At 36.9% G+C, this 27,347-nt stretch overlaps 1 long non-coding RNA gene across 1 annotated transcript in view; it reads right to left on the reverse strand.

Annotated features, from left to right (window-relative positions):
- Positions 1-27,347, reverse strand: part of LOC124988758 (uncharacterized) — a 198,701-nt gene that overhangs the window by 113,865 nt on the left and 57,489 nt on the right. Inside the window, exon 3 of the long non-coding RNA XR_007109486.1 lies at positions 14,571-14,702. This is a non-coding gene — a long non-coding RNA (uncharacterized LOC124988758). The remainder of the gene's footprint in view (positions 1-14,570; positions 14,703-27,347) is intronic.

Genomic DNA, 27,347 nt, shown 5'->3' on the forward strand with positions numbered 1-27,347 from the left:
TATCTGATGTTTACCACCACCTTCTACTCTTTCAAAATGACACCACAAATGTCAATAGAATATAGGACAGTTTATAGACACCAAGGATAGTGAAGACAGCCACACCTCAGCATCATGCTTACTCCTTGCAAATAATGTTCATTTGAGTTTTACAAGACCCCTTTGAGACAGCAGATATTATTAAGACAATTTTATAATTTTGGAATCCCTTCCCAAGATCCCACTAATGTGTTTATATGACCCTATATTTTGTATAATCATAAAAATCAAGAAATGGTTATGCTCTTTTATTTAAAATTTCACCAGGTTCCATAAGTATGGGCACCTCATTGTATCCCTGCCTGTAAAACTGAGCTACCTATGTGGCTACCACTAGCCTCACAGGCTTCAGTGCCAGGCTGAAACCACACAGACACAAAAACTTTTCCAAAACATGGCAACATTATTAGTACAAATTTTAAATTTTTCATCCTAAAATTTCATCCATCACCTTATCAGAAGTGGACTGAGTAATCAATAGACTGCCTGCCACAGTGGTGCAACCAAAATTGGACTAAATTAGAGAGTCCACCAATTGGGTCATACTAAACTAACCATGAAAACATCTCTGATTTGGTGGTCCATGGGAAGTGTTGTATCTGAACCTCAAAGGGAAGGTTGCAGGAGCACTAGATAATTACATATAATGACCCAGTATGGGGCCGACTTTGCTGGCCCACTCTGTGGATGAAACTGAATTCCACCAACCTGTTTTGCAAGCTCTATTTTAACTGTGTTAGAACAGGTATTTCCCAGCACCTAACTCATGAGCTTCCTCCTGCTGGTACACAGAAAACTCACATTTTATGCCCTTCTCTTTAGCCACAATCAGGTCATAAAGATGAAGGACAGAAGATGAAAAGGATAAAGACTTGTAACTTTCTAGAACAGGACTCAGAATGTTCCAGAATCAAATGTCAGCCTATGGTGGGGCACATGCAAAAGACGCACCATCTGCCTCACTTTCTTAAAATGAACCAGTGGAGGGGAGAGGGGATGTGACAATTTCTTCCTCAGAACAATGAACCTCTGAGAGCTGAGTGGGAGAAATTAGTGACAATAACATGATGTCTGTCAACTTTTGAAAAATTGGAATCAGGAAATCCAAAAGTCAAGTTCAAATAAGACAAATTAGCTATATCAGGATTTGACACATCACTGAATACTTGATAATGAAAAAAATAGATTTCCATTTAACTGTCTTATTATTTTTATGCATAATCCTTTAAAAATCACAAAACATTTTCATAAAAGCATAAAGAGTATTTTTTAAAACCCTTATTCTAATACAAGGCATGTGAAACTCATTCAATATAAGCATGTGAAGCTTATTCTCTAAAAAAGGCAAAAGCTCCTTCTTGAGTCCATTTTTAAAAAATTTCTCTAAAGCTTTACTCTAAATAATTCAGGTGGCAGCAGAGAGAGAAATCTTAAAACATGCCAATTGTGATGGCTGTGGCTCTTTGGTTGGAAGTTTCATGAAACAATTATACTAACGCTAGAGAAGTAGTAGTGCAGCAAAAATTATGGATGGTTTCCCAATTTGAATGTCTTCCTCAAAGAATTAAAATGCAATTTGTCAGGTTTATACACTAAGTCATTTGCTGTGGTCAACAGGTGTGACAAGCCATGTGGCCACCTGGCTTCTTAAACTTGATTGAACTTTTAATAATGTTAATGCAAATGATCATTTAGAGATAATTAGAGATTACTTCAGGAGCAGTCATGAAACCTGCACTATCAATATCTCACTCAAAGAAAAACATTGCAAGGATGCATGTTCACATCTAATAGCTAGGGTCACATTTAGGAGTAGTTGGTCACGAGAGGCAGCCTAGACTCTCACAGTCCTGGATTTCAATCCTCTCTGTTTCTTATGAGTTCTATTCCTTTGAGCAAGACCTCGATTTGGTGTTTTTTATAAAACCAATGAGGTAAAAAACTTGCCACTAGAAACCCTAATTAATGTTAGGAGAATATTAGGGAAATGGCTTAGATAGAAGGGATGAGATGGCCTTCTTATCCAAAATAAGCCCTCAGTTATCCTTCAAGGTATGTTGGCAAAAGAAATAACTCAGGTAAAATGTTTCCATGAACATATGGATCCTTCACAATTAAGGGAATAATTATCTCAAATGATTCCAAAAAAAAATTAAGCATTCAAATAGTAAGCATTAAAGATACATTTCATGTGAACCATAAATATACCAAGGTCTGAAGTCCTAATTGTAAATATCCAGTTTCTAAGTCTTCTTTGTTTCTCTAATGCTCAAATCTGAGACCTATTAGGTACAATTTTGCTCATGTTTTCTCTCCTTCTAGAAAAACACATGCTTAGCATGGGTGAGGTCCTGGGTTCAACCTCCAGCACCATAAAAAATGACAGAGGAAAGGAAAGAAGGAAGGAAGGAAGGAAGGAAGGAAGGAAGGAAGGAAGGAAGGAAGGAAGGTAGTTAGTTTTAAATTAACACTTTAAAAAATAACTCACACATAAAACAAAAACCAAATCAAAGTAAAAGGAAAAGAAGAATCTATTTACATTTAGAAAAGAAAATGAGCATAGTCTTAACAAGATTAAAAAATATATAAAACCTATATGAGGAAAATCATAAAATGCCCTTAAAAACCTAAAAACTTAATGGAAAAAATGAAAGACAAGCAATATATCTTGATGAAAAATAACTCAGTGCTACAAAAATGCCAGTTCTCCCTAAGTTGATTTATAAGCTTAATGCCATCTCAGGAATACATCAATAGCCCTTTTCCCTGGAGCTAGACAAGATGGCCATAAAGTTCATTTGCAAGAACAAACAAGCAAGAATTTCAAAAACCCTGTAAAAAGAACACAGCAGGTGGAATGGGTGGGAAAACTTTTTCTACCATACATGAGATGACATTTTAAATGATAATGTGACTGTTAGGTGATTAAAGTCGGTATAATTAAAAATAGCATAATTTTGATTCATGAATATACAGGGAGACTAATGGAATAAAGCGGAATACCAAGAAATAGGCCTAGTTTCATGTGAAAAGTTTGCATATGGGAAAGGCAGAATATCAAATCAGTGGAGAAAGAATGGATTTTGTGTGCATGGGTGTGTGGTTGAACCCAGGGTCTCATGAGTGTTCCACCACCAAGTAAGGTGTTAGCTTCTAACTTGGCTTCTTTCAAAATGTTGTGGAATAACTGAATTATGTTATGTGAAACAATGAAGTAGCATCTATTTCTTACACTAGAGTAATAGGCACCAGGAAATTTCAAAATAGATTAACAATTTTGATACTATTTTCAAGAATACATAAATATGAGAAGAAAACAGAAGTGAATTTCTTCATTAACTGGAATTGTATAAGCATTCCTACTCATAATTTGAACACAGAGCAAGTGAAATACTGATACATTTATCTACAGGAAATTAAATGTATTTGAAGTGGTATAAGAACAATGACAAACTAGGGAGGTATATTTTCCACATGGCTCATGAACACAAAGAACTAATGTTCTCTATGTGCAAAGAGCTTCTCAAAGTAGAGGGGGAAAAGACCAACAACTTAATATAAATGGGCATGAATTAATAATATAAAAGAGTAAAAAAGAAATGCAGTGACTCTTAATCATATAACAAGGTACTCAAACTTGCTCAGAGAAAATAAATGTAAATTGAAATTTTTCTACTAGTACATTGGCAAAAATCCAAATATTTGACAATATACCACTGCTGCCCTTTCCCTCCAACATTGCAGCAGTTCCTAGAATATGTACAAGAGAAAATTAACATAAATGAAGATCTAAAAAAATGTTTTCTAATTCTTTCCATGCCAGATGGAGCTATCTGCTCTCACTTAGAATGATAAGAAGGTAAAACCCAAGGTAGTCAAAAAACTTGATGTAGCAGATATAATACTAAGCTATCTGCCAAGACTAAGCCTTTTTGCATTAAATAAGTAATAAAGTCAACCAAGATGAATTTTGTCATTCATTTAGCCTACCAATATTGATTGCTTGCTATGTGCCAGATACTCCCTCCCATTCCTCTCCAAGTCTACATCCTTGCAGAAACATTAATATCATCAAATTGCCCTGGACATGCCAAAAGTTGCAGGTAGAGAGAGCTAAGTGACTGGCCAATGGAATCAACACAGAAAACCTGGTCAATCATGAGGCTGGGCATTCTTAATTCCTACTCAGTGGCAGTTTAGAAGATACTAAGCTAAGTTTGAAGGCTAGAAAATTTTCCTATCAAAATTCTTTAATGGTTGTTTCCTTCCTTTGGCATCCTCACAGCTGAGATCTATTACTTGTTTATTTCATACTTCACCTGTATTCCCATGTTCCAGGTGGATGATGGCATCATCTTTGTCTAAGTTGTAACAACCCTGCCCTAAAACATGGCCCTCTGTTTGAACAGAATCAGTTTTGATATCAGGTCTTGCCTAAATTCTATATAAAATGTCACATCGAGCAAAAGATGACATTTTGGTATAATGTCCTCCTTCAAGTCAGGTAAGAGCTTGCAGGAGGTTTGGTTACTCACTACCTCTCGGGAGGTGGAACACTGTTATGGTTTAGATCTGAAATGTCTTCCAAAAACTTGTTAATCAACACTTGGTCCCCAGTGCAGCAATGTTTAGGGCTAGGGATTTGGAGAAGTGATGGATTGTGAAGGCTCCAACCTCACCAGTGGATTAGTCCATTGAAGGATTAGTAATTCGAATGGACTACTGGAAGGAGTGGAAAACTCTAGGCAGATGGAGTATGATTGGCCCATGACCTTGGGAACTACATCTTGTCCCTGACCCTCTCCTGACTCTCTCTTTGCTTCTCAACAGCCATGAGCTAAGTAGCTTTTCTCTGGCATGCCCTTCCACTATGATGTTCTGTTTTGGAGCCAGATGACCAGGGGCTGAAACCTCTGAAACCACAATCCAAAATAAAACCTTTACTCCTCCAAATTGTTTGTGTCAGATATTTCAGTCACAGTGATGAAAAGCTAACTAACACGAATGCCAACCTATGGACCCCTCCCTTTTGTTACCAACAGCAAGCAACGTTGTAAAGTAAGTATTCTACAATGCAACAAGGCGAAAAGTAAAAAGAAATGTTTTGTACATAAACATCTTACCGTTATTGGATAAATGTGGACTGCAGGGCAAGTGTCCTGAAACATACAATTCTATCATCCAAACTGGTACACTTTAATCAGAAACTTGCAGGATAATTGGCTTTTTGGGACATTTAACAGCAAAGTAGCCGGGTCTGTTAATAGAAGATCAGGTGCTAGGCCTTTCAAAATATTATTCACAGTCATTAAAACGGTTCCAGGAAAAGCACTCCAGGACAACCTGGTGCCCATTAGACAGCGCCGTAAGATTGAACTGACAGGCATGGCGTCTCAGGCATCCACCGGCTACTGGCAGCAGGACAGGAAGCTCACTGGACATCCATGGGCTCTTCTAGAACCTGTCCAGAGCCCAGTCCTTTGGCCAAGACTGAGAAAGAGGAAGCAGGGATTTTATGTGAACTGAATGAGAACTTGAAAATAAAATACCCTAAGATATGGAATGCACTGATGGTGCCCAGCTAAACTTGTTTATAACTTTAGAATTTCTACAAACCTTCAAGTTTGAATTCTTTCAACTGTGTTATTCCCTCCGGGTATTAGGTGTACTAAAACTCACCCTAACCATGAAATGTAAGAACAGCCTTGCTGAATGGCATTACTCTCAGCAGCAAAGAATAAAGGCTTTATTTTCTCCCTGATCATTACCCAAGTTTGCTTTTGATAGATCCCACTCACCAGGGTTTGCCATCTTGGCCTATTACAGAGGATGTTTATTTTTTTTCCAAATACCATCAAATGCCTCAGCCCCATGGCAGCAGTGAGAAAGAAATCTGTGATTGGAAACTAGTGCATTTGCAGACTTGGATGGATGATTGTAGCAGAACTAAAGAAGAGGCTGGAAAGGAAGCAGCCTTGCTTTTCCACTGGGGGTAAAAACCCAGACAGTCCTGTGGTGAGATAAGCCCAAACAAATCCTTCTTTCAAAACACATTTCATTTTTTTAGGTACACTGTAACAACTATTCATATCATATTTTTAAAAATTTTCCTGATTTTCTCCTGGGGCTTATTCTCAACCATCAAAAATTCATTTTCAGGGCTTTCATGCAGCAAGAGACAAAACACAGTTACATTAAAAGTGTTCTCACACTCAGGGGAAAACACAGCAAAGTAGTTCACAGAGCAATACAGCACCATCCACCACATAATTTCTCAATTCCCAATTACTTCCACTGATGAAAGGTAACATTACACTTCTTTCGTCCTTAGCTACCCCAAACAGGATACATATGAGACATGCTTCCTTCGTGACCCATAATCGGACACCTTTTGGAATTCCTTGCAATCACTTTGCCTGTAAGGAGTTAGGTTTGTTTTCATAAAAGTTAATGGGGGTTTTCTTTCAGTTGATTTGACATCTTTTCTGAAATATCTATGATTTTATTCCCTGTTCGTACACTCTTATTATTTTAGGTCTAATTGGATAGTACATTAGGGTACTGTTATGCAAAAGTTGGTATGGTACTATTTGCCTTTGAACAGGGAGAGAGTCCAAACATGCAATCTAATAATGCTATCAAGATGGGTCTAGAGGTCTATGTTACTGAAGCAGGGATGAAGAAGTCACCAGCTGACTGGGAATTTCATCATGTCCAAGAATGCAAGCACTTAAGATGAAAGAAAATTCCAATGACTTTGGCACATTTCTACCTTTCCAGTTTGATTTTTAATCACAGGCTTATAGGTCTTATTCACAGCTGTTACATCAATTCCTCTGTATAATGTGTAAGTTTTCCTATGAAGGTGTTTTCAGAAAAAAAATGTCAGTGCTTTATCATTTTTATTAAAAGATACACAGTACTTAAGACAATTGGCACTGACTACAGATACATGCTCTGGAAACATGATGATTGGACTACTATATCAAAGACAAAGAAGAAATCCAAGGAGAGTCTTTATAGATGGCTGCTTGCCAAGACACGTTTCAGCCCCCCAGATAAACAGATGAAATTGAAATAGCAGTGCTTATGCTCACCAAAAAGATAGAAAGTATATCAAGGCTCATTTTTATTGGGTTATTTTCTAAATGCAAGAAGTACAATGATTCTACTGGCACATAAAATATACTCCTTGATGTATTTATTAACTTGCAGATTAAAATTGTTACCAACTGCTCATGGTAATAGACTTATTCCATTATAAGCAGCATAGAGAGAAATGTTCAATAGATTATCGGTTGAGTTTTGATAAACTGGACTAATTGTAATTCCAAGGAAACATGTCTGGATGGGAACAGTAATATTTTACAAAATATCACTTTGCTTTCTAACAAACAAAAGTGCAGAAATATATAGCCAATTTTCTAAAAAGTTTTACCTGAAATATTACATTTTTAAGTCAATGACAATCAATTTCTAGAAATTAATAAAAGACTTTTGGAAATGTGAGGGTCTGAGGAATATGTACCACTCAATCAAATGTCTACCTTCATGGTAGCTTACCTCTGGAGACTTTTTGAAGGTAGAGAGCAAACACACCTGCCCACCTTCTCTGCTCAAACTTAAGCATCCCACTGTTTAGATTTAGAGAGGTGAAGGGTCAAATCTGTTTCCAGCAGAAGAAACAAGTTGTCGGCAAATTCATTTCTCAGATACTGAGTCCTCCAATACTTCTCTCCTTTCCTTTCCCTCTGGAGGGAGAAAGGTCTCATTATCCTAGTCATGGACAAACCATGTCCCCCTTCTCTTCTTTCTCCTTCTCTCTTCCCCATTAGATATATAAGGAACAGCTCTTAATAGAGTTGATATAATTTGTCAGTCCAACTCTCTGTTCATCATTTATATTTCTATGCCTCTCAATAGCTACTTTTGATGTTTTGGCTTTATGTTTTAGTTACATGTTCTGTATATTCACCTTTGCATTAGTCCTAATTACTTGCTTCAAGACTCCATGTCTTCCACCTTCCTGATATTGAATGAGATTGGAAGGTTAAAAAATGGCTAAGATGCTTTGAAGTTAGGCCCTCTGTTTCCCCAGGGCCTTGGAAAACCACAGACTACTTGGACTTCAGTTCAGTTTAACAAAGAATTGAGTACCTATGCTGTGTGCAATGTAATACTAAGCACCCAAAAAAGGAGAACCGTGAGTCATACATGCCCCCTAAGGAGTCTCGTGGAATTCCCAATTTTCATTGCAGTAATTGCTATGTGGGATTTTGAGATGCCAGGATTCTCAATGTAAAAAGAAAGACATTTTAAAAAATGAAAATAAAAAATTATAAAAGTTAAATAAAAACCATGTACTATTATATAAGTTAGTAGTCATGTTCACTGAAGTTTATAGGACATAATGACCCTACTGAGCAAACAAAACCTTCTAAAAAATGTTTCTCAATAAAAGGAATCAGGACCCTTAAAAATGGTCAATCCCATGTTTGAGACAGGAGATGTCCATGAACCTGAGACTTCTTATTTTGTCAGAAGACAAGGAAGCTAAAGATGTTTGCATCAAACACAGGACAAAATTAGAAGAGCTCCCTGCAGCCATTGACAGTTTGACTCCCCAAAACATGAATACATCAGATTTTAGAATCTGATACGTAAAATAAATAATTCTTAAAGTTCCAAAATAATAATACCTGATTCAATACTGTTGCTAGTATATTAATTTATTATTCAAAAAATTAAAAACTATCATATTTATCTGCCTTTCTTGTATGCTCTGCATTAGAGAGTAGAAAAATAATGGATGAGGGAAAGCTCTTTACGTAAAGAGTTCCAATTAAAAAATGCAAAAGAGGGCAGAATCAGAAATTGCAACTTTATAATCCTTGATCTGAACAATGGTAGCAAAGACTCTTTGGTGGGAAGCTGATGGGGAATTTTGTAATTAATAGATTAGACTCACAATATTTAACATGGTTGATCAATTTTAATGTCACTAAAAGTGGGATAACAGGCATTGATGCCCCTTGATTGGGTACTATTTAGAAGTATGCAAACCACCCATAATATATCATTGCCAAAAGAATTACATTAAATAGAGCCTCTAAATATATTCTCCAATTTACAGGAAATATAGAGAAAACATGTTAAATAGCACCTCAAGATTCCAATCATCCAATTTGCCATGTGGAAAGTTCTACAGAAAAAGTACTTGATTTCTTTAACCCATACATATTAGGACAAAAGAAAGATGAAAAACTATTAAATGTTAGAGGAAAATATCTGCAAGGTATGGTCTGCCAAATGTAATACAGTTTCCTTATTTTGATATTAATGTTTTTAAAAATTACTGTCAAATGTAACTTATTTGAGAAAATTTAGGAAAAAATACAGACTGAGAAGTGGATGATATTAAGAAATCATTGTTAATATTAAGTATGACAATGGTATTTCTTAACAGTTAAAATATAAACAGAAGTATTTGTAGGAGAAATAATGTGGTCTGAAATTTGTTTTAAAATACTTAGTAGTTTAAAAAGAAATATCATCCTACCGAACAGAAAAACTCTGAAAGTATTTCCTCTAAAATCTGAAACAAGACAAAGATTTTCACTCTTACCCCTCCTGTTCAATGTAGTCCTTGAAACTCTAGCCAGAGCAATCAGACAAGAGGAAGAAATTAAAGAAATACAAACAGGAAAAGAAGAAGTCAAATTATCTCTGTTTTCTGATGGCATGATTCTATACTTAGAGGACTCCCTCCTCCTCCCCCACCAAAAAAAAAAAAATGCACGAGCAAACTTCTACAGCTGATTAATAAATTCAGTGAAGTAGCAGGATACAAAATGAACATACATAAATCAATCACTTTTCCATAGCCCAATAATGAATCTCCTGAGAAAGAATTCAGAGAAACTATCCCATTCACTCTAACCTCAAAATAAAATACTTGGGAATAAATCTAATCAAGGAGGTGAAAGTTATCTATGATAAAAATTATATAACATTGAAGAAGACAAATAAATGGAAAGACCTCCCTTGTTCATGGATAGGCAGAATTAGCATTGTCAAAAAGATCATACTATCAAAACTGTTATCCAGATTTAAAATAATCCCCATCAAAACGCCAGTGACATTCTTCACAGAACTAGAAAAAAAAACAGCTCCAAAATTAATTTGGAAAAATAAGAGACGCAGAATAGCCAAAGCACTCCTGAGCAAGAAGAGCACTGCTGGAAGCATCACAATACCATACATCAAATTATACTACACAGCGATAATAATAAAAACAGCATAGTATTGGCACCAAAACATACATGAAGACCACTGGAATAGAATAGAAAACATAGAGACAAATCCATATATATACAGATATCTGATACTTGACAAAAGTGCCAAAAACATGTTTGAGAAAAGATAGCCTTTTTAACAAATGGAGCTAAGAAACTTGGTATCCACGTGTAGAAAAATGAAACTAGATCTGTGTCTTTCACCATCCAAAATGTCAACTCAAAGTGGATCAAATACCTTGGAATTATGCCAGAAACTTTACAAATGCAAGAAGAAAACATAGGCTCAATACTGCAACATGTTGGCACAGACACTGTCTTCCTTAACAAAACTCCTAAAGTATGAGAAATAAAACCAAGAATCAATAAGTGGGATGATATCAAATTAAAAAGTTCTGAACAGCAAAATAAACAATGGAGAGTAAGAAGAGAGAGTCTACATAATGGGAGAAGATCTTTGCCAACTGCTCCTTCAACAGGGGATTAATATCCAGACTATATAAAGAACTAAAAAAAAATAATAATAATACCAAAAACTCAAATAATCCAATTAATTAAAGGGCAAAAGAACTAAACAGACACATCCCAAAAGAAGAAATACGAATGGCCAAAAAATATAAGAAAAAATGTTCGATATCCTCAGTAATCAGGGAAATGCAAGTCAAAACTATATTGAGATTTTATCTCACTCCAGTCAGAATGGCAATCATCAAGAATGAAAATAATGGTAAATATTGATGAGGATGTGAGGGGGAGAAGTATACTCATTCATGGTTGATGGGACTGCAAATTAGTACAACCACTCTGGAAAGCAGTATGGAGATTCCTCAAAAATCTTAAAATGGAACCACCATATAACCCACCTATAGCACTTGGATAGTATTTATCCAAAAGAACTAAAATTAGCATACTAAAGTGATACAGCCAAATTAGTGTTTATAATAGTGCCACACACACAATAGCCAAATTATGGAACCAGTTCAGATAGCTGACAATAGATGAATAAATAAGGAAAATGTGGTATATATACACAAAAGAGTATTACTTAGTCATAAAGAAGAATTGAATTATGTCATTTTCTGGTAAATGGATGGAACTAGAGAATATGATACTAAGTTAAAAAAACTAGACTCAGAAAATCAAAGGTTGATTTTTTTTTCTTAAATGTGGAAGCTAGACCAAAATAAGAAAAAAGTGGGGGAGAAGAATCTCATGAAAATAGAAGGGAAATCAGTGGAGCAGAGGAAGAGGATTGATGGGGAGGGAGGAGGGACTGAAAAAGAGAGGAACAGTGACATGAAATTGACCAAATTATGCTATGTACATATATGAATATACCACAGTGAATTTCACCTTAGGTAAATCTTTGAAACACTAAGTTAAAAAAAACTATAAATAAATAAAAGGAAGACCAGCAGAGTAGAGGAAGGAAAACAGGGGAAGAGGGGGAGGGGGGATGGAGAAGAGGAGGAAGGAGGGTGAAGGGAAAGGGGAAGTACTCAAGACTGAAGTGGAGCAAATTATATTCTATGCTTGTATGATTATGTCAAAATGAACTCCAACAGTATAACACTAATGCACTAATAAAAACATTTTTATAAAATAAAAAAAGGAGTATAGGTGAAACAAATAAAAAGGCAAAATATTGGTTGCAGTCAAAGCTGGGTGTTCTGCATATGAGGGTTCATTTTTATATCCTCTCTATTTTCATATATGATTGAAAGTTTCCACAATAAAAAGATTAAAAGTAGGCATAGCTAAGGGGGATGTATTACACAATTATTTCAGTTGATAGGACTGCACTACTCCAAAATGATTCAGAATCACAGAGAAGATATACAGAGGAATAAATTGGAAACTGGAAGCCTGGACACTGAGTTCCATGGCTACTCTCCCATTGAGCAAGTTCTTCTGCTCTGCATCTCAATATCCTTATATGTATAACAAATTAAATATTGAACTAAATTTTTCTTCGACATTGCTGGCATTGGAGGACCCTAAGATTATACTAGACAAGAGATGACATGTCTGTTAGGGGTCAGTCTTCTCTGCCTGAATCCCAGCTCTCCTGTGCAGGGGATCTAGATATTGAGGAGAGGAGATTCTTCATGAAGATGCTTCATGCAGTATCTAACCCATTGTACATGTTCATTAACCAATAAACAGTAAAATGTATTAATAAATAGTAAAATAGTATTAAATGTTAGTACTATGAAGAGTCTAGTGTTGCCCAGATAACAAATCAAGACTATAAGTTAACTTTATTAGTTTTTTCTTCCAAATGTCCAAGGCTGCATGCAAAGAAGAGTAAGAGAATGCATGCAAATAAGAATAGAACCTAGACAGGACTAACAAAAAATACTTCAGAGCCTGAACCATGGAGTACTAAAAGATTGCTAAGATGAGAATTGAGGAATTCTGCCCAAGAGAGTCACTCAAAAATTTTTAAAAATTTAAAAAAAAAATAAAAAAGAGCATGCTAGAATCAGGGCTCTGCATGGGCATGAGCAGCCTCCATGAGTGCAGGATCTGATTTCCTTCCATCACCCACTGCTCTTTGGAGCTGCAAATACTGACCCTCTGCTGGTGCTTCCTGCTGACCCTCCTGCTTCAGGTCACCTGTAGAGTCATGGAAGCTCCACGTTCCCATGTTGATCTTAATACAATTCATAGGTCTGAGCCCTGGATTCATTGGTATATACACAGAGATGTTGTTAGCACCAGGAGGACACTGTGACTAAAGCACCCCGTACCTCAGTGACCTCAAAGACACAAAGTATTTAGTGAGCACCAATTATTTATAAAGTTATTCCAACCATAAAACATCCTTCTAGCAATCCAGATATACTGATGACTGAATGCTTAAATCTGAACTGAGTTTTACAGAGAAAGCAGAGGAACTGACACACAGCATATAATCAACTTACTATGTGTGAGCAAATGAATGAATGAAAAAATAAAATTGAAAATCAGTATCTTATTTCCTTCTATATTAGCTTAACCTGAGGACTGGAGGGTAAGGATGGAATGACAGGGAGTGGAAGAGGCATATGTTCTTTCACACTGCTGTCCAATGTGTAGAGAAATTCACTGTCAACTTTTCAACCACACTATGAACCACAAAACAGACTATAAGAAATATATTTAAATTACTATAAATCTTAGATAAGAGACTGAAATAGATTTTGTAGCTTCTCATACACAGTTTGCATAACAATAGCAATAAAACAATTTTAGACAAAATATAACTAAGGAAGATTCTAGCAAGAAGTAGGCAGGTTCCTAGCTTTCTGACCATTAAATACCATCAATCTGTCTGCCTGCTAATGATAAGAGCTGAAATTGCTCTCTATTCTTTATTTATGACAATGTTACCAATTTCAGTGTCCTCATTACTTCTGACCTCATTAAAACTCAAATGACTTCAGAGAAACTCTTCTGGAGGTGCTCTTCCAATTAGGGATCAAGCACAACTATTCCATGGGAGACCTTAGTTTTCACAATCTTGACAACTTTTGGGTATTAGCTTGGCCTTTTTTCCTTTTCCCTTTACTTGCCTTGTTTCTAGATGGCAGAAGCCCAGATATAGACACAAATATGGAGAAAAATGCCCAATAAATGAACTCCTGCATTAATCTCTGTATTCTTTATGGGGTTGAGGGCATCAAAGAACAATCCACCAAACAAACCATGAGAATAGGATAAGAAAGAGAATAAAGGAACAAGAAGAACAAAACTGGGAAAGCCAGTCAAGATATTGATGGATAGGTGTCTCCAGTTATGATAAGGAGTTAGGAAGAGGTTTCTTGTGCCTGAAGCTAAGGTGGCCATGGCTGGTAAGAGGGGCACTATGTGGGTGGATGTGTGGTCCAGACAGGAAAACAAAGGAGAAGTGTGCAGTGGAGGAAGGGGAACAAACAAGCAGAAGAACTCAGAAACATGAATGGGAAAATTAACAAGATTATTAATAAGAGATACTTGTGAGCAAAAAGGACACAGTACAAGAGAGATAAGAAACCTGGCCCCACCGCAGAAGTTTGCTCGCAGTTGACCATCCATGGGCAGGAAAGTCTTTCCATTCACCTGTTCTATGACCTCCATGGGTTCCGCTAGTTCTTCAGTTTGAGATAAAGTTTTCTTCAATTCCTATGCAAAAGTGCTTTAGGTAATTAGGTCTCTGCCGCAGTCACACAAGAAAAAAGAAAAGAAAAGAAAAAAATTGTAGCAGTGTCTTACTGAGTTTTCTTAAATCCAACAGGTGACTTCTTCCTGGATATCTGAGTGTTGGTGACATCAACCTCCAGAATAGCCAAGTCTAGAAAGTAGTCCAAACAACAGGCTTCTTTTGCTTGGTGTCGGTTCAGCTTCCTACAAACAAAATTAGAAGAGCATTTGGTTAGCAATTGGAAACACATATCAAAGGGAGGAAGTTTAACTCAAAACAGATTTCCCTTACCATCTTCATTGGAATTGTGTAGGAAGAAATGCATCTTTTATTTGTAGCAATGCAAATGTTGGTGATTATAAACATGTGTTTATAACAGCTTGCCAGCAATTTGTTCTTGCCCTTGAAGTATAAGACCCATACAGATTCCAGGGCAAAATGTGAAACTCCCATGAACTTCAGCATAAAATACAGAGATAGGAGTGGTGGTCACAGGTGGGAACATCAGAAAGTCCTGTAAAAATAACCCTTTGTGGGAAGCACATGGGTCCCTTGTTTCACAGTCCATGCTGGAAATGGTGAGTGCATGTCTTCTGTCACAGAGACTAGGGCTATTTAAAGATTGCCAGTATGACTCCATTTATCTAGAGAAAAAAATAAGTTTCCAAGGGCTGGCAACAGAGGAATCATTATGAGGAGAACCATTAGCAGACAAGACGAAGGGGGATGCTGAGAAAAGCTTCTGATAAGTTCGGTCACGATGCGCCTTCCTCCATTTCAGCAACTTGAACATGTTTCTCATTTTGTTTCCCAAGCAAATCCTAGATTTTATCCCACAACGATGGGGGGGGTGTCACTTCATCCCGTCTAAAAATATGTGAGGAAAAATTAAAAAGTTGTGGTTGGAGAGGTCTTTGAGTTCATATCCATAAACAGCATGTTTGCCTGTTGGTTTTTGTTTTACCGAATGAAGTGCAGCTGCCAATTCATCCATCTGTAAAAGTACTCCTTATGGATCCCCTCAAGAGAGTGACTGAGTCATTCTCTTTGCAGAAGAGTTTCCTTGGGTATTCTTTACTTTCTGTTGCTGAAGTGAGAAATGTTTTGGTTCCTTTTCTGAGCCTCATATTCCATGCACACTCCATTTTGATGAGGTCGTTTCCCTTTCTGAACAATCTCTCCCTTTTCTGTCTTTCCAAATCCTTCAGTGTCTTCAGGGTCCAATAAGACTCAGAGAATCCTCTCCCATCTTCTATTCCCTCCATGGCTGCCCCCTTCTCTGTGTACTTACTTTTGGAGGTTGAAGCTCTGGGTTGCATGCTGCCTCCTATTCTGATACAATTCTTCCCTTTGGAAATCTATCTGGTGTGACCATGTATGACTGGGTTCTTCTGTACCCGCTCCCATTGCTCCAGACATAAAATGGACCAGATACTTATTCCCTCAAATAAGAATTTTCTATTATCCATAAATTTCCAAAAGGATAAATGGAGCAAACAGGCAGACAATTAGAATATTTTTGCATTAATTATTTGATGAAAGAAGAAAAGCAAAACAAACAAAAATATGCAACAATAGGAAAAACTTGTGCTCCTTTGGTGATCCTGGTAATTCAAGGAGAAAAAGGCATAGCCAATGAATAAAACTAAAGTGTGAAAACTATTTAACTGGCAAATAAAGTTGAAGAATAAATGGAGACTTAGATGGTGGGGGCACAATTGTCTGGAAGCAGAATTTTTAAGAGAATTTCTTTGGATTTTTATAAAAGTTGTAAGCGTCAAGTAGGAAAATTCATCTTCTATTCTTTTGGAAAACAGTTCAGCAATTTATTTAAAACATTTGAAGCCAAAATAAATTATAAATAAATGTAGAGACTAAATTTTAAGTAGTGGTGCTTTATATCAGAAACCAGACTCTTCTAGGAGACTGGATTTCTGGAAGTGTGATGGATCACCTGTTCCTGCTAAAAACATAAAACACTTAAAACACTAAGTAGAAAAGTATTTCCAATTATATAAACAAGCTTAAAAAGTAGGAAAATCCCAGCTGTAAGATATTAAAAATGAAGGCAAAGCTTGAACACTAAGGTCAACCTGAAGCTACTGGGACCACCCGGACTGGTCGTAGGGATCAAGGTCAGAAGGTCAGGGGGATTTTGACATGAACTCAAGGAGAGGAAATGTTACCATAAGCCAGCACTAAGCAGAAGAAGGAGTCCCCTGCTCTCTTACTCTCTCCGTCTTTCTCTTTCTCTCGCTCTCTCTCTCTCTCTCTCTCTCTCACACACACACACACACACACAAACACACACACACATCTCCCCACCAACCTTAGGAAGCATCGGGAATGTTGCTTAATATCAAGGCCATAAAGTGAGATAACAGTATCCATAGACCTGCACCAAGTACAGTTTTGAAGATATGCCACTTTCCATATATGTGAACTTCAAGCCAATAAATGAATACAAACACATCCAGGAACACTGACAACCCCACCCTCACCTTACCCTCATCCCAGGACCCATCAGCAAGTGAGCATAAAATTGCCCTGTGTTGTCACTTCCTAATTTAGAACACTCTCACAGAATATACATAAATACACACATACATACATTCCTCTGTAAAAGATCGATTCAGAATTAAAAGCTGCAGAGCTCATGAAGACACAGGTCACAAAAAGGAAAAACATTTTATTAAGCACAAGTTCCCCAAAGGAATTTATTGAAAAAGACTTGGAAGAAATTCAAACAATTTTGTTTTAAATGATTAAACATAAAAACAAATGACCAGAATGCTTTAAAAACCAAGTAGGACAAATGGAAAATAACAGAATAGTTTTTAAACAACTGAATAGAAACTCTCAAAATGAGGAGAAAAAAGGAAATATAACTTTTAATATTAAAAACTCAATGAAGGGTTTCAAGATGGCAGACTAGAGGGCGGCTGCATTTCATGTTGCTCCAGGACGCAGGATTCAAAAGAGGAGATAGTGACAGACTTGGGACCAACTCAAATCCGCCGGGTGAGTCTCTCCCGTTGGGGAGGCGTCCCGGATGGGGTGGTAGTCCCGGAACACAGGGAACTTTGTGAAGTAGAGTTGCCCAGTGAGACGCCCCTCCCCCACTGGAGCGGTAAACACGGACCACTGGGAACATCGTAGAGGTGGCTGCTCAGCACAGCGCTTGGACTCGGAGCAACCACTGGGGCTCAGGGCGGCTGCCTGAGGAGGAGCTGTGTGGCGAGCTGTTTGGACTCAGAGTGACCACTTCTGAACACCGGGGGTTGTCCGGAGGAAGAGGAGAAGCGTGGCGGGTCGCTTGGTCTAGGAGTGACTGCATCAGAGCTACAGGCAGTTGCCAGAGGAGGAGGCGAGTGGTGAGTTGTTTGGACTCAAAGCGACTGCTCCTGAACACCGGTGGCCTGCCTGGAGGAGGAGCGCGGTGGGTAGCTTGGTCTCTGAGTCACCGCTCCTGAACACCCAGGGGACTACCCGAAGGAGGAGGAGGAACAGGGCAGGTCACATGGACTCGGAGTGACTGCCTAGGGCTATGGGCGGTTGGCGGGAGGAGGAGACACGAAATGAGTTGCTTGGACTCCTAGTGACTGTGTCAGAACACCGGGCGGCTGTCTGGAGGATGAGGTGTGTGGCGGGTCTCTGGGTCTCGGAGCTATTGTACAGGGCTCCAGGTGGCGGCTCAGAGGAGGGGCCGCATAGCCAGGCAATTAGTTACAGAGCAGGGTCCCAGGACCTAGGCGGCTTCTTGGTGGAAGAGCCGCACAGAGACACGCCTAGGGGTGGAGCGAAGTTTCCAGGACTGTGGGCAGATTCTCTGAGAAGAGGCAGCCTAAGGAGACTCGTCTGCGAAGGGTGAGGCTCCCAGGCCCAAGAGGTAGGTCCGGGCGCCTGGGAACGTTGCAGAGGAAGACAGCCCAGCCCAGGGGGTAGTTGTAGATTGAGGGGAACCTCTAGGAGGGGAACTGACCAGCGAGACCTCCCCACCGGGTGAGTCTTCCCCGCCAGGTGAGGTTTTCCCACAAGGACAGTAAAACCAGAGACACAGGCACAAACAGGTATTGCCTCAGCCAGCAGCCTAGTTCCCCTTTGGATGACCATTGGTCAACAAGTGGAGGCACCTCTGCCCACTATCAGAGAATATACCCCACCTGAGGGTCACCAACCCTACAGAGGCAGCTTCCTTGGGGAGCACCGCATTATCAACTTCCTCCAAGATTTCAGGCTACTGAAGGATAAGAGGGGATATACTAGCAATCTTCAGGGACATTATAAGTCAATAGAGGAAATCTGCAATATCTTAATGACCCACTGATTCCTGAACAATATGAGAAAACAAGGAAAGAAAATGCCCCAAACAAATCTAGATGTGACATCAATAAAATCCAACGACAGCATGGCAGAAGAAATGACAGAAAGGGAGTTCAGAATGTACATAATTAAAATGATCAGGGAAGCAAACGATGAGATGAAAGAGCAAATGCAGGCATTGAATGATCACACAAATCAACAGTTAAAAAAGCAAATACAGAAAGCAAAAGAACATTTCAATAAAGAGTTAGAGATATTGAAAAAAAAACAAACAGAAATCCTTGAAATGAAGGAAACAATAAACCAAATTAAGAACTCCATGGAAAGCATAATCAATAGGATAGAACACCTAGAAGACAGAACTTCAGATATTGAAGACAAAATATTTAACCTTGAAAACAAAGTTGAACAAACAGAGAAGATGGTAAGAAATCATGAACAGAATCTCCAAGAACTATAAGATATCATGAAAAGGCCCAATTTGAGAATTATTGGGATTGAGGAAGGCTTAGAGAAACAAACCAAAGGAATGAACAATCTATTCAAAGAAATAATATCAGAAAATTTCCCAAATCTGAAGAATGAAATGGAAAATCAAGTTCAAGAGGCTTATAGGACTCCAAATACACAAAATTACAACAGACCCACACCAAGGCACATTATAATGAAAATACCTAACATACAAAATAAAGACAGAATTTTAAAGGCTGTGAGAGAAAAGAACCAAATTACATTCGGGGGAAACCAATACGGATATCAACAGATTTTTCAATCCAGACCCTAAAAGCTAGAAGGGCCTGGAACAACATTTTTCAAGCTCTGAAAGAAAATGAATGCCAACCAAGAATCTTATACCCAGCAAAACTTACCTTCAAATTTGATGATGAAATAAAATCATTCCATGATAAACAAAAGCTAAAAGAATTTACAAAAAAAAAGCCAGCATTAAAGAACGTTCTCAGCAAAATATTCCATGAGGAAGAGATAAAACACAAAGAATCAAATCAGCAAAGGGAGGAATTATCCTAAAGGAACTGTCAAATAAAGGAACCAAGTTGTGTCAAAAAATAAATAAATAAAATTTTAAAAATGAACCAAATGACCGGGAATACAAATCATATCTCAATAATAACCCTGAATGTTAATGGCCTGAATTCATCAATCAAAAGACATAGACTGACAGATTGGATTAAAAAGAAAGATCCAACAATATGTTGCCTGCAAGAGACTCACCTCATAGAAAGAGATACCCATAGACTACAGGTGAAAGGATGGGGAAAAACATACCATGCACATGGACTCAGCAAAAAAGCTGGAATATCCATCCTCATTTCAGATAATGTGGACTTCAAGCCAATGTTAGTCAGAAGGGATAAAGAAGGACATTTCATACTGCTTAAGGGAAGCGTAAATCAGCAAGATATAACAATCATAAACATCTATGCCCCAAACAGTGGCTCATCCATGTATGTCAAACAAATCCTTCTCAATTTTAGAAACCAAATAGACCATAACACAATAATACTAGGTGATTTTAACACGCCTCTCTCACCACTGGACAGATCTTCCAAACAAAAATTGAACAAAGAAACCATAGATCTCAATAACACAATCAATAATTTAGACTTAACAGACATATATAGAATATACCATCCAACCAAGAGCGAATACACTTTCTTCTCAGCAGCACATGGATCCTTCTCTAAAATAGACCATATATTATGCCACAAAGCTAATGTCAGCAAATACAAGAAGATAGAGACACTACCTTGTATTCTATCAGATCATAATGGATTGAAGTTAGAAATAAATGAAAGAATGAAAAACAGAAACTACTCCAACACCTGGAGATTAAACAATATGCTATTATATGATGAATGCATAACAAGATATTAGGAAGGAAATTAAAAAATTCTTAGAGGTAAATGAGAACAAAGAAACATCATATCAAAATCTCTGGGACACTATGAAAGCAGTACTTAGAGGAAAATTTATTTTGTGGAGCGCATTTAATAAAAGAAGTAAAACTCAACAAATAAATGAACTAACACTACAGCTCAAAGCCCTAGAAAAAGAAGAACAGACCAACACCAAAAGTATTAGAAGACAGGAAATAGTTAAACTCAGAGCTGAAATCAACGAAATTGAAACAAAAGAAACAATACAAAAAATTGACAAAATAAATAGTTGGTTCTTCGAAAAAATAAACAAAATTGATAAACCTTTAGCCACACTAACAAAGAGAAGACGAGAGAAAACCCAAATCACTAAAATTCGGAATGAACAAGGAAATATCACAACAGACACGACTGAAATACAAAACATAATTAGAAGCTATTTTGAAAATCTATACTCCAACAAAATAGAAAATTTCGAAGACATCAGCAGGTTTCTAGAGACATATGAATTACCTAAACTGAACAAGGAGGACATACAATATTTAAATAGACCAATTTCAAGTAATGAAATAGAAGATGTCATCAAAAGCCTACCAACAAAGAAAAGTCCAGGACCAGATGGGTTCTCAGCCGAGTTCTACAAAACCTTTAAAGAAGAGCTCATTCCAATACTTCTCAAAGTATTCCATAAAATAGAAGAGGAGGGAACTCTCCCAAACTCATTCTATGAAGCCAATATTACCCTGATACCTAAACCAGACAGAGACACATCAAGGAAAGAAAATTTCAGACCAATATCCTTAATGAACATTGAGCCAAAAATTCTCAACAAAATTTTAGCAAATCGCATACAAAAACATATTAAAAAGATAGTGCACCATGATCAAGTGGGTTTCATCCCAGGGATGCAAGGTTGGTTCAACATCCGGAAATCAATAAATGTCATTCACCATATCAATAGACATAAAGTCAAGAATCACATGATTATTTCAATAGATGCAGAAAAAGCATTTGATAAAATACAGCACCCCTTCATGCTCAAAACACTAGAAAAAATAGGGATAGTGGGAACATTCCTTAACATTGTAAAGGCCATCTATGCTAAGCCCATGGCTAATATCATTCTAAATGGTGAAAAACTGAAAGTATTCCCCCTTAATACTGGAACAAGGCAGGGATGCCTTCTTTCACCACTTCTTTTCAATATCGTCCTTGAAACTCTAGCCACAGCAATTAGACCAAAGAAATTAAAGGGATACGAATAGGAAAAGCAGAACTCAAACTATCCTATTTGCTGATGATACGATTATATACTTAGAGGAACCAGGAAATTCCACCAGAAAACTTTTAGATCTCATAAGTGAATTCAGTAAAGTAGTGGGATATAAGATCAATGCACATAAATCTAAGGCATTTTTATACATAAGTGATGAATCTTCAGAAAGAGAAATTAGGAAAACTACCCCATTCACAATAGCATCAAAAAAAATAAAATACTTGGGAATCAATCTCACAAAACAGGTGAAAGACCTCTACAATGAGAACTACAGAACACTAAAGAAAGAAATTAAAGAAAACCTTAGAAGATGGAAAGATCTCCCATGTTCTTGGATAGGCAGAATTAATATTGTCAAAATGGTCATACTACCTAAAGTGCTATACAGATTCAATGCAATTCCAATTAAAATCCCAATGATGTACCTTACAGAAATAGAGCAAGAAATTATGAAATTCATCTGGAAGAATAAAAAACCCAGAATAGCTAAAGCAATCCTTGGCAGAAAGAGTGAAACAGGGGGTTTCGCAATACCAGATCTTCAACTCTACTACAAAGCAATAGTAACAAAAACAGCATGGTATTGGTACCAAAACAGAAAGGTGGATCAATGGTACAGAATAGAGGACACGGACACAAACCCAAATAAATACAATTTTCTCATACTAGACAAAGGGGACAAAAATATGCAATGGAGAAAAGATAGCCTCTTCAACAAATGGTGCTGGGAGAATTGGAAATCCATATGCAACAGAATGAATCTAAACCCATATCTCTCACCATGCATGAAACTAAACTCAAAATGGATTAAAGATCTCGGAATCAGACCAGAGACCTTGCATCTTATAGAAGAAAAAGTAGGTTCGGAGCTTCAACATGTCGGCTTAGGACCAGACTTCCTCAACAGGACTCCCATAGCACAAGAAATAAAAGCAAGAATCAATAACTGGGATAGATTCAAACTAAAAAGCTTTCTCTCAGCAAAGGAAACTATCAGCAATGCGAAGAGAGAGCCTACAGAGTGGGAGAAAATCTTTGCCAATCATACTTCAGATAGAGCACTAATCTCCAGAATCTATAAAGAACTCAAAAAACTCTACACCAAGAATGCAAATAATCCAATCGACAAATGGGCTAAGGAAATGAACAGACACTTCACAGAAGAAGATCTACAAGCAATCAACAAACATATGGAAAAATGTTCAACATCTCTAGTAATAAGAGAAATGCAAATCAAAACCACCCTAAGATTCCATCTCACCCCAATTAGAATGGTGATTATCAAGAATACAAGCAATAACAGGTGTTGGCGAGGATGTGGGGAGAAAGGTACACTCATACATTTCTGGTGGGGCTGCAAATTAGTGCAGCCACTCTGGAAAGCAGTGTGGAGACTCCTTAGAAAACTTGGAATGGAACCACCATTTGACCCAGCTATCCCACTCCTTGGCCTATACCCAAAGGACTTAAAATCAGCATACTACAGAGATACAGCCACATCAATGTTCATAGCTGCTCAGTTCACAATAGCCAGATTGTGGAACCAACCTAGATGTCCTTCAATTGATGAATGGATAAAGAAACCGTGGTATGTATATACAATGGAATATTACTCAGCCATAAAGAATGATAAAATTATGGCATTTGCAGGCAAATGGATGAAATTGGAGAATATCATGCTAAGTGAGATAAGCCAATCTCAAAAAACCAAAGGAAGAATGATATCGCTAATAAGTGGATGATGACACATAATGGGGGGTGGGAGGGGTTAGTGTTAGGGTTAGAGTTAGGGTTAGGGAGGGGGGCAGGAATGGAGGAAGGAAGGACTGTATAGAGGGAAAAGAGGGATGAGAGGGGTGGGGGAGAAGGGACAAAATAACAGAATGAATCAAACAACATTACCCTATGTAAATTTATGATTACACAAATGGTATGCCTTTACGCCATGTACAAACAGAGAAATAACATGTATCCCATTTGTTTACAATTAAAAAAAAAAAGCTCAATGAATAGAATACAACAGATTACAAATAGATGAAGAAGAATTTGGCAAACCAGAAGACATCTCTGGCCTAGTGATTTAAGATTCAACACAAGAGAAAGTGTGAAAAAATGTAGAAGTGCAGTTATGACACTTAGAAAATATATATTCATGTAAAATATCTCTACATATAAAGCAGAACCTTCAATTGTTGATATGGAAAAATTACTGAATAGCAACATAATCTGGAAATTATTATTATCCAGAAATAATTGCTATTATTATAATCCAGAAAATAATTATTATTATCCAGAAATAATCATTATTATTATAATCCAGACATTGTTTTCTGGGAACAGAAAATGTAGTTTTTTGATTAATGATCAAATTCATTGCTGAAATTTAGAGTTTTTTGTCACTGAAAAGATGTTGGTCTGGAAGTTAAATAAAAACATTGATCACATTTCATTTTTTACTTTTTAATTTTATTTTATGTTCTTTCATTGTGGTGCTGAAAATGGAACCTGGGGCCTCACACATCTGCTAGGTAAGCACTCTGCTGCTGAGCTACATCTGCAGTCCTGTCATTATTTTTAAAGGTAGGAAACATACTATATAAAAATATATTTGGGTAGGCAAAGATTTCTTAGAAAAGATACTAAACATAGAAATTATAAATTATACTTTATTAAAATTTAAAAACATGTTCTTCAAAGATACTAAAAGAAATTGTTCAAAAAAAATGTTACAGACTGGGAGAAAATATTTGCAAAGTATATATCTAGTTAAGGACATGTATAAAGAACTCTTTCAGTTCAGACCAAAACAATAGCTCGCTTTAACAATGGACAAAAGATTTGAACAGACACGTTACCAAAGAATTTTTTTAAATTTTGAACTGTCAATAAAAGTACTAGCAAAACTACACAGCAACTACAACTCTCATACATTGCTGGTCAGAGTACAATGGTACAACTAATTTAGAAAACAATTTATGAGTTTCATAGGACATCCCATAGAAACTTAAGATGATTCCAGAATATCCCAGTAACTCTACTCCCAGGTATTTATTTACTCGAAAGATATTAAAACATCTGTAGATAAATGTTTGCATCAGTTTTATAAAAACTTGATACACACAAAAAACTAAAATGTCCATTATTAGTGAATGGATAAACAAAGTGTGATACATCCATTTGATGTAACACCAATCAGCATTATAAAATTTAATTAAAAAGAAAGAATGAACTAAAGATGATATTGTGGTCAGGATGAATCTCAAAAGCATTTTACTAAAACAGAAAAGCCCCCGATACAATATTACCTATATGACATTCTGGAAAAGGCAACACCATAGGACAGAAATCAGAGCAGTGATTTCCAGGGAATAGGAGTGGGAGAGGAGGATCGAATACAAAGGGGCAAGAAGGAACCCACTGGAATGATAAGAATGTTCTATCTTTACATCTTTAACATAACCACATGCATTTGTCAAAACTGAATAGACCACAAAATCAGGAAAATTTTACTATATATAAAGTATTCCTCAGTGAACGTAACATCTTTTTGTGTTTTTAACTCTCACATAATAACTGTACATATTTATTGGGTATAATGTGGTGTTTCGATATGTGCATTTTGTATAATGGAATCAGGATAAGTAGCATACCCATTGTTATGGTTTGGATATGAGGTGTCCCCCAAACTCCTGTGAGTGCAGGAGGTGAGATGATTAGAATATGTGGATCCTAGTATAATCAGTGGATTGATCCATTTGGTGGGTTAATAATTTGAAAGGACTACTGTACTGGGGGGTACTGGGTGGTACTTGGTGATAACTGCGTAGAAAATAGCTGGATGAAGTAGGTCCTTGGGGATTATGTCTTGTTCCCCAGCTCCTCTTCTCCTTCTCTCTCACTTCCTGGTCATCGGGAGCTGAGTACCTTTCCTCCACTCTGCCCTTCCACCATGATATTTTGCCTCACCTCAGGTACAGAACAATGGAATGTGCTGACCATCGACTAAAACCTCTGAAACCATGAGTCCCAATAAACCCTATCTCCTCTAAATTGCTCTTGTCAGCTATTTTGGTAACAGTGATGAAAAGCTAACTGACAACAACCACCAACTCATTTCCTTATGGTGAGAACATTCAAACTTCTCTCTTCCAGCTATTTCAAAATATTCAATACCATATTGTTAATGATAGTCACTATACTGTGCAGTAGAACACCAAAGCTTATTCCCCCTATCTATTTATAAATTGGATCAAACTGTCCAAAACCTCTGGCAAGAAAATTGTTCCCAGAAATTCAGTGGATACAAACATTTCATAATCAAGGAAAAACTCCAAAGGTAAGTCAAGACTCAGAACCTCTACTTTAATTTGCTCATTTACAACTGAATTTTATTTAGTTACTTCAAATTTTAATATTCTTTAACAATAATTTGTAAATTATCTGGTTTAATTAAAATTCTTTTCTCATCAATAATCTCTGTTGGCAAAAAAAAGATACTTTTATATATTATCTTCCCACATAGGTATTATATTCAGTACTCTCCAATAATTAAGATACTTAATTTTATAAGAGAAATATTTATAAAACTATTTATTAAACAGAAGCTTCCTTAAAGATTTTGAAAAATAATAGAAGATAATATTTTATAATAAAAATATCAATGTAAAATACTTGATAATGACCATGAGATCTACATTTCAATATTTCTAAAATTGTTATAGAAAGACTCCTGAGACTTGGTTTGAATCCTCCTCCAACCGATTCTACTTAGATATGCAAGAATTATAATACTCTAAAAAATCTAAAGGTCCGCCATGTGCTCAGCATAAGCAAGCTTCATGATCTTCTCCTGCAAGAGATACAGCTAGAAGAAGGAGGACATTAAGAGATGCCAGTGAGAGTCAACCTTTCAGCCACATTGGAAAGAACTACTTCAGGCACTTCTAACTATAAATATTGCCTCTAAGCTCCAGGACAAATATCTGTGAATACATGCTTTCTGATGTAAATATGCCTAGAATTCTGTAGCCTGGACATCAAGTACAAATGAACATCTGACCCTGAAACTCACTAAAAGGTCTCTAGAAACAGAGCATACATTAATGTAACTGGTTCTCCTCAAGATTCTATAGATAGAATAGGTGACTTCATGAGCTCAGAGTTTCCTCCCAAAACTTTCAGATGGAAATCCTCAATTGAACTTACATTTAAATTTTTATTTTTATTTATTTATCTTTATTATGTGTCTTCTCATTCTTTTTTTCTAACAGTTCTTTTTAATACTTCTTTCTACTCCCAAACCTCCCAATGGTTAAAATTTTAAACCTCCCATTGGCCTCAAAATACCCTAT

Source organism: Sciurus carolinensis, chromosome 1 (genome assembly GCF_902686445.1).
Source record: "Sciurus carolinensis chromosome 1, mSciCar1.2, whole genome shotgun sequence".
Classification (NCBI taxonomy): domain Eukaryota; kingdom Metazoa; phylum Chordata; class Mammalia; order Rodentia; family Sciuridae; genus Sciurus; species Sciurus carolinensis.